Genomic DNA, 17864 nt, shown 5'->3' on the forward strand with positions numbered 1-17864 from the left:
TTTATCAGTATGTACTTAAGGTAGATTGGTAGAAGTTAAAGATACATATTATAACCTTAGAGGAACGACTATAAAAATAATGCAAAGAAATACAGCAATCAAGTTAACAGATGAATTTAAATGGAAGACAAAAAATAAGTTTTAAGCACAAAAAGTAGTAAAGGATGAAGAGGGGAGTGGCAACAATAAAAAAGATGAGAGGGATAGAAAAAAAATAGCAAAATGGCCTACCTCATCCAACCATTTTGATAATTACATTTAATATGAGGCAGTAAACACTCCAAAATTCAGAGATTGTCAGACTGGATTTTAAAAAGCAAGATCCAGGGGTGCCTGGGTGGCTCAGTCAGTTAAGTGTCTGACTCTTGGTTTCGGCTCAGATCATGAACTCACGATTCATGATTTCGAGCCCCGTGTTGGGCTCTGCACCTGCAGCCAGCGTGGAACCCGCTTGGGATTCTCTCTCTCTGCCCCTCTCCTGCTCTCTCTCTCTCTCAAAACAAATACATAAACATTAAAAAAATAGGGAGCAATATTCAATATATGTTTTCTGCCAGAGGTGTACTTTAAATGCAGTGACACAAATGCTATCCAATGTATTTTTCACTTTGGTTATTATATTTTTCACCTCCAGAAGTTCCACTTGGGTCTTTTTCACATCTTTAAATTCTCTCTTCATTATTGCTATATTTTCTCCTACCTTTGAACACACACAACACATTTATAATAGCTGTTTTAATGTCCTTGTCTACTAGTTTAATTATCAATATCACCTCTATACCTGTTCCTGTTGATTGGTTTTGTCTAGGTTCCAGGTCATTATTTTCCTGCTTCTTTGCATGCCTCGCAGTTATTTATTTTTGGCAGATACTGGACATTATGAATTCATGTTGCTGGTTGCTAGATTTTCTTGTATTCCTTTAAATCATGTTTGTTTGTTTGTTTGTCTGTCTGTTTTTTCTGGCACACAGTTATTTAGTTCACACTTGGATCCTTTCAAGCTTGCTTTAAGCTTTGTTATTTTGGGTCCACCTCAGCCTTTAGTCAGATTTGAAGCCCACTGCTAAGGTGTTTGACTTCTAAGTTTCCTACCTGATGCCACATATGTTATGAGATCTTTTCACTCTGACTTGTGGGTACAGGAGCTTTTCCGAGTCCTGTGTGAGACCCATTCCTTTCTAATGGGTATTTCCCTGACCTTGGGTAAGCCTGTCTCACTCAAGCATAGATACATACTCAGCCAAAAACATTAGGGTGACTCCTCTGCAGATCTCTGGAGCTTTTTCTTTTTCTTTTTTCTTTCTTTTTTCTGTTTTCTTTTTTAATTTACATCCAAGTCAGTTAGCATATTGTGCAATGATGATTTCAGGAGTAGATTTCAGTGATTCATCCCCTATGTATCATACCCAGTGCTCATCCCAACAAATATCCACCTTAATGCCCCTTGCCCATTTAGTCCATCCCCCTTCCCATCACATCTTCTGAAGTTCTCTTTCTACAAACTTCCCTCTTCTGCAGTATTCTGTCAGGCAAACTGTGGCTGCCTTGTTCTCCCTTCACTCCAGTCTCTGTTTACTCTAGTCAGCAAGATCACTGGCCTCTGGGTTCCTCCTTCCTATACTACCATCTAGAAACTCCTTCCAGGAGATAAGCTGGTATAATTACAGATCCCACCTTGTTTGTTTTCCTTCACTCAGTCATTACAGTCCTGCTCTGCTGTTGTTCAATTTCTAAAAAGCATTGTTTCATACAATCTTATACTTTCTTAGTTACAGTAAATTTACTCTCCATTCCAGTATCTTGGCTAGAAGCAGAAGGTTCAGTTTCTTTCCTTTTTAAAAATACTTTTACAATATAATATGTATCTACAAAAAATATTTTAAAAATGTTGGGTATTCTAAGATGATTTGAAATGCATAGTAAATAATATCATGAGTTGTTTTTTAATGGTTTGTTTTCTCCACTCAAAGTAATGTTTATAAGATTCATCTTTGTTGGTCCATGTAGCTTATTATTGGTGCTGTATAACATTGCATTATGTGACCATGCAAAAACTGACATCTCTTTTCTTCTGTCAGTGTTTGGATTGGTCTAATTTTGTGCTATCTTAGCGCTATTAGGATCATTCTTAGGTGTGTCTTCTAGTAGATTCATGCAAGAATTTCTCTAGGATATATACCCAGAAGTGGAATTACTGGGTTTGAGCATAGTTAATATTCACTTTTTAGGAAGATGCCCTCCTTTTCAGTTTCCAGTCTACTAGACTACATTTAGTTTCTCAACCCCTCTTTACCAACTCAGGGTCTTTGCACAAATAATTTCCCTGAAACACTTTACCCACTTGCCATTTACAAAGTTCACCCTTTGCAGTCTTTAGATGTCAGCCTAAATGTCACTTCTGCAGAGAGGCCTTGGCTGACCATCCACTAGAAAACAGGTTTCTCTCCTTCATTCACTATCATGGCATCCAGTTCATTTATTGCCTCTGTTCCTCCCTGGGCTGTAAGGTTCATGAGGGTAGAAACAGTGTCTATCTTGTTGAACATTATTTATATATAGTGCCTAGCTCAAGGCCTGGGATGGTTTTAAAGTTTTTAAAGTAGATATTTTTAAAAATGTTTTCTGGATGAATAAATACATAAGCAAACCAAGGCATTATCATCTTTTTATTGTTTTATTACTATTTTATTATTTTTATTATCTTATTATCGTTTTACAAATAAGGATATTGAGACTCAGGAAAGATTATATAACATAGCAACATGATACAGATAGTGGCTGAAGAAGCCAGGATTTGACTGTAGGCATGTTTTTCTAGGCTTTAGATAATATATTTAAAATAACAGAATCTTCCAATAGTTGTGAAGGTCATCTCTTAATTTCTGGGACTCCTCCAACATTTAGTGTTCCAGAACTTTGGGGAACTTCTTTAGCAGGAACTAACTAGAATTCAACCACAGGCTATTGGGCATCTCTTACTCTGCACACTAAACATAGGTACTCTATAAATTATTGCCACCTCATAGAGGAGTTTGTATGGAGGGCGGGGAATAGGATTACGGGAATATATTTCACTTAATTAAACTTGGACTATTCCACTGATTTAAGATCAACCTTATCTGTGTTTAAAACATAAAGTAGAATAAGTTTCTATAAGTTCCTTGAGTACATGAACCATATCCTTATATCAGCATGTCCTGGATGTCTAGCAGTGTATCTAACTAATAACAGGTACTCAAATACATATTAAATAAGTAAAAAGTGGCAGAAGCTGGGTCGTGAGAGGAAACACCATTTCACCTTAAAGGTAAATAATGCCACTGAGATTATATGCCCAATGTTTTCATATTACGTATGTGAATATATACATGCAGATACACGAATGAAGTAAAACAATAGCATTTCCTGAAGACTATTACAAAAAATAAGCATTGTAAGTTGTAATGAAATTAAGTTACATGATAAACTAGTATATCCTGGCTAAGAGGACCCTTGGAGCTATGGAATTGTTGGTTGAATTCTCCCTTAGGGCAGACTTAACTACAACCACATACAACATACACTTGCACACACACACACACACACACACACACACACACGCACACACACACACACACACACATGCACGCACACACACACACCAGAAAAAGAAATCTAATAAATGCAATTCTGGTAGAGACATGAAAGCAAAACTAAAATCTAAGGGATAGCAACATAATGCCAGTTGTTCTTGTGTAAGGCTATATGGCATCATGGCTAAAAATAGGGGCATGAGCATCAATCTGGGTTCAAACCCAGCTCTGCCATTTAGTTCTATAAGAACTCAGCAAGTCCCTCAGCTTTACTTTTCTCATCTGAAAAGTGAGGACACTAACACCTGCTTCAAGGTTAAATGACATAATAGGAGTATTTAAACATGTTAAATGCATGTTACTGTCTACCACGCTGGCCTTTCCCTCTCCAATCCTAGTCATGCATCCTTCACACCCCCACCGCTGGGAAGGAGTGTGCCCATACCTTCTTGACAGTTTTTCTACCTCCAGTGGAGCTGCTTTCCAAATTATTTTCCATAAAGTCATTATATCATATTGGTAATTTGAGTAACACACTTTAATGGTCAACTCATGGAACTGGAGACCTCTTGTGTTTAGGACAGTACAGAAAGTATTTTTTCTATATATTTGCCATGGCCTCCTTTTTCTCCTCAAACAGTAGATTGTTGTGAAGTATCAGCCTAACTGGATCAATCTGCTATCCTAACAGTTCATGCCAAATGTATTAGAAACATAAACAATGTATTAATGCCCATTCTAAGGTACAAATACTATATTCTCATGATGACTGAACATAAAGGGTTCTTGAACAACAATTAAAACAAGAAAGACCTGGAGTAAGGTTTGAGAGCCAGAGAAATACCAGTCTTGCAGAGCACAGGGGAAAGAAGCAGAGTACACATGTGGTTGAATCCCAGCTCCATCCCATTATTTGTGATCCTTGAAGCCAGATATCTTTGTGAGCAGTAGTTCCTTTATGTATAAAGTGAGAATATACCTGCCTCTCAAATTTTCCGTGACAATTAAATGATACAATTTCTGCTAAATTGCCTTGCATAGTATGTGGCACAACGTAGACTACAAAAAAAAGAAAAAGAAAAAAAAAAGTGGTTTCCTTCCCAAATCTCTTGAGTGTTCTAGAGTCCCAGTGGAAGGAAGCTTAAAAAAAATCCTTTCAGAGAGTAAGAGGCAGCTGGATGGGAGTGGGAGAGTCTTGTCTGAGGCTCTGGAAGTCTTCCTGTTTTTACAAATTCATGAGTTATGGAGGCAGCAAATGGAGTAATAGCAAAGCAAGAGAAATTTCTCTCTCTTTGATTTTTCTTTGACTTGCATTCCTTGTCTTCCTAAAGTATCTTCCTCTGGGGTCTGCATTGTAGCTTAGATTCTTGTAGAAGAAAATATCCAGGTAACATGACCACATATATTAAGAATTGAGCCTTGAAGCTATGATAAAGGTATCATAGAGGCATACATCTTTAGTGGTTATGCATTTTCGTAAGGATTAGTAAATTCTGTGAAGCTTCATTTCTTCTTTCAACTGACAATTATTGAGTATTGATATATCCTAATATATTAGGAACTATGCTAGATACTAGTGATATAGACATAACACTATTCAAGTTGTTTGCAGTTCAAATGCTTTCCTTTGCATGCAACCCTTTCCTCAACCCATGCAAACAAAGATATTTACACAAAGACAAAACTCTTCCATGCTGATCTATGAGCATTGTCAGCCTTTATAATGATAGGAAGTCAAAGGGGGGAAATTCCTAAAAGCTATAGACAAAACAATTAGACACATAAGAAAGAGTGAAATCACAGGAATAGAAGGCATAGCATAGGGAATATAGTCAATGGTATTGTGATAGTGTTCTGTGGTGACAGAAAGTAGGTACACTTTTGGTGGGCATAGCATAAAATATAATCTTGTCATAGAGTTAAAATTAATGTAACCTTGTATGTCAAATACATTTCAATTAAAAAAACTTAAAAATTGTTTCCAATAAAGTGAAATTTTAATCTTGATATCTTCATTGATATTTTTAATCATATCTAGGCAGTATCTGAAATATCTGCTTTTCGTCTTTTTACTTATAATAATTAATAACAATTATCGCTGTTTTCTTTCTGGCACATAATATGCTCTAATGTTGCATGGCTTGAGTGTGTTGAGATGCATATAATTTTTTATGTTGTGCACTAATCCCACACATGGACTCCGTTGGATTTTCTTACATTCAAATTTCCTTTGCCACATCTTTCATAGTTATTTTAAATTAATTTTTCCTTGCTATACCATTTGCATTGTTATTAAATCCCTTTGGAATCAAGGAAAATAAATGGAAATATATGCCTTCAGCTACTATGCTAGATTTGTGGAGGACAACTTCCCTTTGTATGTTCTATCTGAAACTCAGCTTCTCACAAGATTTTTCAAACCACAGTTGAAAGATAATGATTGCAATAACAAATGTTAATTTTATAGGATTAACCTATTTTCTTAAGAATAATAAATTAGGGTATTTGCTTTTTAATAGCCCAAATTTCAGTGCCCTTTCCATCTAGTTACAAATGAAGTACCTATTAGATATGTTTATAAAGAGATGTATTAATACATTTATGTTTAAAAACATTACAATCCGTTTCTTCCAACCATTTCCTTACTGTTTGATTTGTAACTGGCAGAATGGTTAAAGGTTCAAAAAGCCACTGGAAGTCTTTCTTTTGGGATATGTCCAGCTCATAGCATGAAATATTATAGCTGCATAAATTATTAATACCACTTTAATCCTCTGTTCGAAACTGCAGTGTGAACCAGCCTGTTTTGCTGTGTAAACCACACCATGGGAGCATGTTAAGCACCTTTTAGATGCTGCTCTAATTCTTTCAGCACTTAGCACAGTGCCTCTGAGCACGATAGGCTCAGTTATGTGTGTTTTCTTTGCTGGGTTCAGATCATTTGGGTGCATTTGATACACTAAATCATTAATAGGTGAAGAAGGGCCCATAGTCAGTTCAATTCAACAAGCATTTATGGAGCACCTATTATGTAATCTGATCATGTCACTGCCACACTTAAAATCTTTCTATTATTCCCTATAGTTTTCAGGATAAAATCCAACCTCCGTAATACAGCATATGAGGCCCTACATGATCTATCAATAATGGCAGATATGTGACATACAGGGTCCCACTCTCCTCTTCTACTTCCCTAACAAATGGAACTAATGTATTTCCTCACATTTCCCACAGTCTGGACATGGTTTGGGAATCTTTCTCAATGCGATGTTCCAGGCAACTACCACCGTTAGACCAGAGTTAAAATCTATTTGCTAGTCTTTCCAGGCTATCTCTAGACTTCCAAGCATCACCAAACACCATTTGCTTCAATGACATAAAATGACATTTATCTCCCTAAACAGGTGAGATTGTCACATTTAGGTGCCTTTGCATATACTGTTCCCTCTCCCTGAAATAACCTTCCTCCTTTTCCATGTTTAGCTAACTCCTGCTCATCCTGCACAATTAAGATCAAGCTTCACCTCCTCAGGCAGATTCAGATCCTTTCTTCTGTGCTCTCAAAGTAATCTGCACTTAGTATTTTATCATTCTGGACTGTAATTGTTAATTGCTTGTCTCTCTCCCTGTCAAAAATTAAATTCTTTGAGAGTAGAAGTCATGCTTTATTTTGCTTTGCTTCTCAGGCAGCCAGCACAGTATTCAAAACCCGGTGCACAGTATTCAATAAATGTTCAAGAACAAATGTTCTAGCCATTGAACTACATTCTAGGAAACCAAAGAGAACAATGTAAAGGAACAAGAAACATTTATTGAGCACTTACCATTTGCCAGGCCCCGTTCTAAGCACTTTACATAGATTATCATGTTCAAACCTTACAGTAACAACCTTTCAAGATAGATTCTATGATTACCCTCCTTTTGTTAAGAGAGAAAACGAAGACACAAGCCAGGTGACCTGGCCAGGATAACACCTAGGCATATAGTCTGGTTCTGGAATTCCTAATCATTATGCTCCACTGCCTGCGGCCTGCATGGAGTCTGTCCTCATGAAGTTCAAAAGTTGATGAGGCGCCTGGGTGGCTCAGTCAGTTAAGCGTCTGACTGCAGCTCAGGTCTGATCTCACTGTTGGTGAGTTCGGGCCCCACGTCAGGCTCTGTGCTGACAGCTCAGAGCCTGCAGCCCACTTCAGATTCTGTGTCTCCCTTTCTCTCTGACCCTCCCCAACTCAAACTCTGTGTCTCTCTCTCAAAAATCAATAAACATTAAGAAGTTCATAGGTTGGGGGTGATAGGCAGGGGAGTGATTAATCACTATATAGCATGGAAGCACAATAATAGGTGTACGTGCAACATAAAAAGTAGCACAGTGAAGGGAGTGATTAATGTCGTTGAGGGTAAAAAGACAAGGGTTCAGGGAAGGTTCCACTAAAGAAATAGTATTCAGATTAGATTTGAAAGACTACAAAGAACACATGAAATGGAGACACACGGAAAGGTATGCTGGGCAGAGAGAAGAGTACCCACAAGGCACAGAGGAGGGAAGCAGGATGATGTCTGGGTATCCGGACCAGCCACTAGTCTAGTTTACTCTAGTGTGCAGAGCCCAGCACAAAATGGAAATGTGGGGCCCCTTGTTCATAAATTATTAAGAGTTCCAAACTATTATAGCAGAGCATTAAACCAAAGAGCCCTTCTAGGCATGGTGACTTATGCAATGGCATAGGTTGCAAATCCATGAAGCCAGACCCATTGGGCGCCATAAATGCTCCAGCATTGCTGGAACAAGAAGTACCTGGGGGCACAAGTACTTTATGAGACAGGAAATGACACTGAGGAGGCCAGCAGAGGTCAGATCCTTTGCCATGCTGTGCAGCTTGGACTTTGCTCCATAGTTAAAGAAAGCCAAATAAAGTTTCTCAGAAGTGATGCAACCTGATTGGTTTAGTTTGCAAAAATATACTTCCGGCACTCCCATTGGGAGTATATGGAGGAAAGTGGTGGTGGCGGCGAGAGGGGGTGGGGGTGTAGGACAGGAGGAGTAGCAATTATATGGATACGGAGAGGCTCAAGGCTTGAACTCATGCTTTTTAGTGGGGATGTCAGAGAAATGAGTAGGAGCATAACACTCAAGGCGCTTGAGGCGCCTGTGAGGAGAGAAATAGACCCAAGGCTCAACCAAAGGTGCGGGGTCCAGGAGAGCACATCATTTTGCTTAGGCCTACCAGACCAATTTAAAGTAGTGCTTCATATAATTACTTAGCATCATTTATATCAGGGACACTCCCAATTCTGGAGGAGGCCAATGCACAAACTGCAAGAAATGAAGTTTTTGTGCGGATTTCCACTTCTCCAACTCCCACAAGCAAAGAGGCGCATGAAGAGTCTATTTATTTGTTTCTTGATCTCTTTCCAAAGAACCATGGTTTTTTTGGGTCACTTGAGTTTTCCCATGGAACAGAGAAAGAAATAATCCTAAAACCCTTCCAATGTGATTTCTCAATTGCCAAACTGTTCTCAAGAAGCTTCCCGAGTGCTCTTTGGTTTTCTGGCACTATTTGACTGTGATCTCCAATATACTAAGGATAAAATTAAATAACATGTTAGTGCTTTGAAAATGGAAGTTCAATATAAATGCAGCATAGTTTAATTTACATGAAGACAGTAAACATCCAGATCCTGGGAAGCTGACAATGGTTCACAAAACTAAATTACTCCTCCTTAACCATCTGATGGTGTGATCTATTTAGTTTTTCAAGGTTCAGTCCATTTGTAGAAATCTTAATCACGTTAACCTCCCTTTCTCACCTCTTTGCTGGTAAAACTTAGGGGGCCAGAATAGCAACACACACAAACTGAAATAGTCAAAGCATGAACCTGCTCACAAGTCATCATTATCTTTATTAAACAATTGTTTTTTAAATGGGAACATCACAGATTGTATTTGGGTTTAACACCTCTCTGGTTCCAGGGCTCACTTTCACTTTTAAATTGTTTCTTTAATGTTCTAAGTGCTTCTAAAGAGGAAAGCAGTCATCTAACAATATGCTAACAATGGTGCAGCTTGGTGTAGCTGGAAGATCATGAGCTTTCATGGGATGAGGGTTGGTACAGGTGTGATTTGGGGAGGGTTATTTAATCTCCCTCTTCCTCAGTTCCCCTGGGTGTGAAGTGCGTTCATATCTGCATTGCAAGATTAGTGTAGGGGTGAGTGAGCTCTCGGATGTGTATTCTAGCGTCCCAAAGCAGACCTTCAATAGAGTAAAGAGTCCTGAATAGGTTGTGTGTGTCTTTGGTAAGGGAAATTAAATGTTATTTAATACCTCTATACTCTCTACCCAATTTTTCTTGGTTGAGTCTGAGAGCACCTAGTGTATTTCTTCCGTTTGGGTGTAACCAAGTGGTGAGATCCTTACGGATTGCAGCTTCAGAACACCAAGTCACCGAAACTGAAGTCTGCTCTGTTGGGGTCAGATCCTGAGACACTACTGGCACTGGGAAACTCAGAATCATCATTTCTCACACAACTGGGGAGCTCTCTTTTTTTTCTCAGGAATTGCTTTTTAGCCTTCAAATCCAGTGCTTACTAGTAATTTCCTCAGAAGTCTTTTCCCACCTCCCTAACCTCTCCATGCGATCAGATCCCCTGCTATAAACTCTCATAGCAACCTGTAATTGTTTGCGGAACTTACCACAATCATCATTGATCAATTAATTCTGCAATTAGTTGTTTCGAGTGCATCTTCTTCAAGAGAATGTGAACTCCATTGGAGCTCTGTCTTGTTATCACTGTGAACCCAGATCCTGGGGCACGCTTTGTATGTAGTAGGTGCTTAATGACCATGCATAACTACAAATGAGTGGGTGTTGAGCCCTTGTTAACTGATTTTTGATGAAACACACATATTATTCATAGACATAAATGATAGGAGTTGGTTTGCTTGATTCATATGTGTCCTCTTCAAACAAAGGACTAGTTTTTATACACAAGGACATTTGTGTTTGGTAATCAGTATAGAACACTTACTGAATTGCTTTTCTCATCGTGGACATGACTTGTGCACGTCTAGCCACACTCTATCCCTTAATCAATATTATGTCCATTGAGATATACTCATAACTTGATGAGACAAATAGCCAGCTCTCAAAGATGGCGTGTCCTCATGTAGTGTACAAGTGAGGAGGGGAACAGAGATGGGAGAAACACCTTCCAAATCCAACTGTGGCAGTACCTTTCAGCTTGCCTATAGAAGTTGATTATGTCTGACAATGACTTCCTGAAGATGGCCAGCAATAAAGCCAATGAGTGGGTGGTGGTGGAAAGCAATCAATAGTGACACATTATCATGTAGAAGGTATTAAACCCACTGACGTTAATATTATCCCCTAACTATAGCTGAAGAAACTGAGGTTCAGAGATCTTAAGTAAACTTTCCAAGATCACAGAGCTAGGATCCAAAATAAAAACAATTGATAGAGAGTGCCAAGAAAATACTGGAAAAGGGCAAGGAAGAAAATAATAGGGGAAATAAAGAACGACAGGAGGGGCCCAGTCTACACAAGCTAAGGACAGCTTCATTTCTCTAAGAAATTATAGTTGTAACAACTGGCTATGTGACCCATCCTATCCCTGTGATATCCATCCCATTACTTTTAAAAAGCAAAGACTCAAGATATGTAGGGTCTAGGAGGTAGGGAAAAGGCAACTCCGGCTTAGAGCCACAATTATCAGTAATTAGCTTAGTAGAGCTGAATTATCAGACACCTGAAAAGGATAAGAGGGTCATTGGAAGAAAGGGAGAAACATGGGCAAGATCAAAGAAAGGCACCCAAGAGAAAAGGGAGTGGGCATAAAAATCCTTGCATCATCACCATGTTGCACTATACCAGCCATTCCAAATTACCACCTTTGTAGGATGTGCCTCAGGTTTGCAGTGGACACATTATAGACCCATAGTTTGAATTCTGCCCAACAGAGGTGTGACCCTCACCATTGTCAGGCTATGAGCTTTGTTTCTTTTGCACTGGATCTGAGAGGAAAGAAAATTAAATGGTTATACCATCAACCAAGTTGCTCATGCCCAGACCTGGAGTCACTCCTGACACTACTCATTTTTTCATCATAGCCAATCAGTTTGCCAAGGCTCAGTTCTACCTCTCAATGTGCCTTAACTCCACATCTCTTTACTCCCTCTACTGCCATCATCTCCAGAGCCCTCCGCACTATTTACACTATTACCACAACCTCTTTACTGGTCTTCCCATATCTGCCTTTATCTTCGCTCAAGCCGTTCTCTCTGTTCAAGAGCCAGAATGATACTTTAAAAACACAAAATTCACCATGTCCTTCCTCTGCTTAAAATCCTTCAATGGCCCCAGGTTCTTCTTGGGATAAAATATCAAATCCATCTGACAACCAACAAGGTCCTGTTTGCATCATCTCCTTGACTAACTCTGCACCCCCATCCCTTGTTTTCTCGCCCTTGCTGCACTGGACTTCTCTCACTTCTTCAGACTCACCAAGCTCCTTCTTCTTTAATTCCCCAACTGTGTCATTCTATCTGTTTCTAGAACACAGCTAACATCAGTCTTCCTGACAATACATATTGTAAGGCTCATGAGGTTAGACACCATTTCTATCATTTTTAGGGACCATTGTCTTTTATTCTGTCTCCAGGGCTTTAGCACAATCCATGGCACATAGTAAGAGGTCAGTAGATATTTATTGGAAGAATGAATATTTGTTGACTGTGTAACTGAATAATAGTATCCACTTATTCAGTCTACAAACATTTCTTGAGTCAGGTTACTGAGGATACGGTGAACAAAATGAACACAGTCCCTGACCTCTTAGAGCTTATTGTCTAGTAGTCTTTCCCCCTTTTTCTACTGGAATAAAATAATGGATCTAAGATCTTATCAAATCTTAGGTATTATCTTGCTCTTCGAGTTTTCTTGAGTTACATGATTTAGATCTTAAATTCTCTCTTCCATGCTTTCTCTATCATTTCTCTCATTTCCTCACTGACAGGAGATGAGAATGCAGGGAACTGTTTCAACTTATTTATTTATTTACTTTTTATTCCTATCTCAGTCTACACAGAAGTTTCTTTAAAAAAAACTGTGCTGTGTTTTTAATTAAAGAGTGGCTGCTTATGGGATGTGGGGCTTGGAAGAGGGTACAAGGGAGCTTTCTAGGAAAATGGAAATGTTATATATCATGATTGGGGTTATATACTGTTGAGGTTATATCTTTTTTCATTTATTTAACGTTTATTTATTTTTGAGAGACAGAGACAGAGCATGAGTGTGGGGATAGGGCAAAGAGAGAGGGAGACACAGGAGCCACCCAGGCACCCTGAGGTTATATCTTAATTGGACTTTATATCTTGATTGAGTTAAATGAGTGTATACATTTGTCAAAACTCATCAAAGTGTACACTTAAGATGTGTGTTTTTCATTGAAGATAAGTTTTACCTCTTTAAAATATTTTTAAAAAGTAACACATGCTTATTTTATGAAACATTATCAAATAAAAGTAAGTAAAAATAAGAAAATCAACATGACCTATAATCCCATCAGAGAGGAACATGTTTTCATTGTGATGTATGTCCTTCCACATTATTTCATTTTTTACATGCAAACACGATATGGATTAATACAGAATGTAGTGACTCCTATTTTTTTTTTTAGAAACAGTATATTGAAAACATACATAAAAAGTTCTTTATAATTACTCCTTAAAGGATTAATTTGCTACATTAACTAAAAATCAGGATCCTAAATTTGTTTCTAAAACTTTTAGAGCCCATTTTCCATCCATGTCCATCAACAACGTTTACTGAATGTGAAATGTTATTTCTCAAGAGGTCTCTTGACCAGGAATGATCTTCAGGCTGTGGTGCTAAGATTGCAAAATCTTAACTACTGGACCATTGCTAACAGCACATCTTTAAGCTGGTACCAGATTTACAATGAATTTTCTATACTAAGAACATTCTAGTGACTAAGTACATTAAACATCACCTCAGAATTCATTCTTCTGTCCTCCTTAGATTATTAAGCTGTTATAAGATCCAATTTATGGCATGGTGGTCTTATATTTATCGTTTAATTTGTGTAGATTCTAATTCAGTACAGAGACCCTTATAATTGTATGGCTAGACTGTTGTGATCTACAGCTCCATAAAATTTACCACAGCATGAGATCACACATGCAAATCTCACATTTATCTCAGAAATTCAAACCACATCGAGTTTAAGACATAATATCTGAAGTCAACAAAGCCACAGTCCACCTCTAACACTTCCTAAAAATCTATTGCTAAATCTAGTTCATCAAGTAGACATGTGGGTAAATACTCCAGTGGGTCCTTTGTTAGTTTCCTGATGGTGGTACATAGACTCAGACAGAAGGAGAATTATTTGGAACTACCCAGAAAATTAAAAAAGTAAGGACTAGAAGCAAAGATCTGTGAGAAAGAGAAATGTCTTTAGCTTTACACTTCTGGCAAGGGATAAAAGGCAGCTTTAGTGACAGCAGCCAGATGGAGATCAAATGACAACTGTGAGTTCATAATGGTCTCCAGCATTCTGGCAAGCACGGGGGCAGTAGGGGAAGTGGGAGGGGTCAGCTTTACTGGTACTACAAGCCAATCTGGTGCACATCAGCGTTATCTGACGTCAGCTAAAACCAGTTCTGAGGCACTACATCGGGACCAGCTGCTAGATACCGAACGCACTCTGGCCTGCCTCTCTCTACTCCCAATTTCCCACCCGTAACATTTACAGGATGCTACCAGTTAATTTATGTTCCCTACAGCAGGGAGGACCCAGATGTTGAGGCTGCAGTTGCTGATTTGAAAGGAGTTCACAAATACAGGAAGCTTTCAGAGGATAAAAGAAATGTAAGGGTATTCTACAATTTAAGAAACTCATTGTTCTGTATTAAACATGTGTGCGCGAGGTCACGCGCTGGGAAGGGTGGGGGTTGCAAGCGCGCGCGCACACACACACACACACACACAGGAAGGGTTTGAATAACATCAAGACTTGGTCCTTGCAGAAGAACATCATTCACGCTCTCAAAACTGCGTGAATGTCTGAAGTGCACAAACGGAGAAAACTTGGTTCATCTGTAGTTGAGGGGAGGGGGGTGGTGGAGGGGACACGTATATTGGATTCAGCTGTGGCTGTATTAAAATTCAGTGGAATTTTTCACAGCATTAGGTGAGGTCAGGGAAGCCCAGTACTTTTACCATGAGCGATTGATGCCCCAGATGTTAGAGGAAAGGGAAAATCTGATATTTTACACAGATGAAGGAGTTGGGAACGAAAAAAATTAGAATGGGAATTGGAAAAATGTGTGCTGTGTAAGTAACATGTATGGCATTCTTTGTGCCGTGCATTGTAAATGCTGCATGTATATTCCCTCATTAAATTGTCATGACGAACTTATGAGATAGGTACTATTATTACTCAGGAAAGTGACCGAAGAGGTTAGGTGACCTGCCTAAGCCTGACTCCAGAGTCTGCATTCTGAGTATGATGCTCTGATGCTATGTGAACTACAGCTGTTCTAGAGGAAGATAATCTATGGCTAAGAAGGTGAGGTCCGGGGTCCCACAGATGTGCATTTGCATCCTGGGTCTGCCACTTAGCTGTGGAGCCTTTGAGCTAGTTAACTAGCTTAACCTCTCCAATAAGCCATGCATTGCTTCTTCAGCAATAAAATGAAGATAACCATATCCTCCTCAAAGAGGGTCATGACAGTCAAGTGATGTCATATAAATAAAAATCTTATCATACTGCCAAGTACATGACAAGCATTTAACAAATGTGCTGTTTTTCACTAGCAAATCACAAGTCGAGTTAGGAATGTTTGGAAACATCCCTGTGTCACTCACTGTTACACACAGCTTTCAGAAGAAGATCTTCTAAAGGGGTACACGTGGGTTGAAATTCTTACATCTCAGATTCTTGGAAAGTATGCTCATATGTGTTTTAGGCTGAAAATTAAGTTCTTTTTACAAATAAAAACTTCAAAAAGAGTGAAGGGAACCTGTCATGGATGATAAGAAGTAACTAAAAAAAAAAGTAAATTGCAGAGTATTGCCAGAGCCCCGTGTTTATGGGTTCTTCACAGTCAGAACCAAAGAAATCAGGATTTACATTGTGGTTGGATTCAAGGCGAGTGTAGCTTTGGGATCACAGATGGACTTGTTTTCATAGTTTATGTAAAAGATCTAAATCCAAACTTACAAAATGGAGTAGAGGGTCCAGTTGCCAGGGATAATGAGAGGCACGCCAAATTAACCAAACTTAATTCGTATGGTCATTAAACAATGACCCCACCTGGTTTTCAGTCGTTTTACCATCTGTTGTAGCTGTTTCTTCTCAGATGGGAGAGTTCCCACTAGCTCCCAGGTGCGACCTGTTTATTAAGACACAGGGCCAAACCATACTCCAAAGCATTTGGTAACCAGGCGATACATTAAGATTAATGAGGCAAGTTGTAACATAATCTCAACTAAATTTATTGAAATGGATTGCAATTTTTGAAAATTGATATCAAAGCAGAAGACTATGAATGTATTTTTGATTCTTCACACAAATTACTTGATTACATTGTCTACGCCCAGAAAAACATTTCGGTGGTAAAGATAGAAGTTTCTCAGGGGCTGTGAAAATTATAGAATAATTATAGAATAACAAAATTAATAAGCAAAAAAAAAAATGTTACAGCTGGAAGAGTCCCTTAGGACTAAGTTTTCAGTTTCCAACTGTGACCAATGTGTGTTTCAGAGACTATGGGTTGAGTTGGGGGAGGGGAGTGAGAGGAGTCCTAAATCTGCAGAACTCTGTTTCCTTTACCCCCATCCCTATCTGGCTAGTGCAGCCAGAACACTTCTGCTTTTATCTATCTATATGTAAGGATTATGCCTACTATTTATTCTGGGGAGACGGAATTCTAAAAAACAAATTACAAAATAGTTGACAAATGGGGAAACTGAGTTATGGAGCGGGTGAACAGCCTGCCTAATATCATGCATCACTTTGTAAGCCACATTCTTGAAAGGACATCAAATTAGAATTATGTTGGTTGTGCATGCAAAGTAGCCACATAAATCCTAATTTTACAGCATTATTTCAAAACTTCCCTAAAATACAGATACATAATACAAACCATCAGATTAATCTATAAACAGGCCTTCTTGTATTTGATGGTGATGTTTTCCTAGAATAGGGAGGGACGGCTTGCCAAGGGTGATGTTCCAGCTGAGAAAGCAAAATCTCTGACACATTTCTGCTTAGTGGTCAGTGATACTAATATGCTCTCCCCCTCCTATATCTTAAGGGCATGAGCTAGAACATATGGCAAAAATCCTTATAGGTCAACAACAGAATGTTAAACACAATCCATCACTTTGCCACAAACTGATATGGTCCGTGGAGCACAGGAGTAAAGTGTTCATAATGGACAGCCAGATAACAGTCTGCTCTCCACATTCTTTGGTTACTAAAAATGAGGCTACTTTGGACCTTTACAATATAAAGTCAAACAGTAGCCACACAGAGTACTGTCAGACATCCTCCAAGTCCAGCCAGCCAGAAATGAGCACTTCAAAAGACCGTGTCCTAGACCCTCTTCAAAAGACCAGTCTTACAGGGTTTAATCGTAAATTATCTTGTTTTAATATTTAATACCTTCCAGACCTTGAGATTGACATTTCATTGCCGAAGTAAAAGAGAACCAGAGAGAAATATAAGAATGTATATTATTCACAGCACAGATCTTACAAGCAATTTCAAATCATAAGCTCTACTGTCAAAAACTTTCAGTGAATAGAGATTAAATGCTTAGGCAAGCACTGAAGCCAGAGAAAAACGTAAAAGTTCAAATAGGAGTAAAGAATGCTCTTATTTTCCTTTACCCCTTATTTCTTTTGTTTACGGTGTCCTAAATGCTACTCAGTTTCTTTAACTTCATCTCCACTGTGTTTCTCGTATGTTGCTTCTATAACAAAACACCCCATCTTTGCCCTTTTAAATCTCCCACTTCAAAACTCACCTTCATAAAACCTTTCAAGGTTATTTTCCTCATCATTATAATCTCTTTATGCTACATTAAAAGAACAAGACTTGAAGCTTGGCAATTAAGCACCTTTTAATCTACTGGGTTTTATATGTGTATACAGTACAGACTGGTAGAGGTCACAAATCCTTAGCTTACAAAATGGACTGGTTTATAGCTCCTGAAAAAAAAATATTTAGAAAATTGCAGGTTGGGG

Source organism: Acinonyx jubatus, chromosome C1 (genome assembly GCF_027475565.1).
Source record: "Acinonyx jubatus isolate Ajub_Pintada_27869175 chromosome C1, VMU_Ajub_asm_v1.0, whole genome shotgun sequence".
Classification (NCBI taxonomy): Eukaryota; Metazoa; Chordata; class Mammalia; order Carnivora; family Felidae; genus Acinonyx; species Acinonyx jubatus.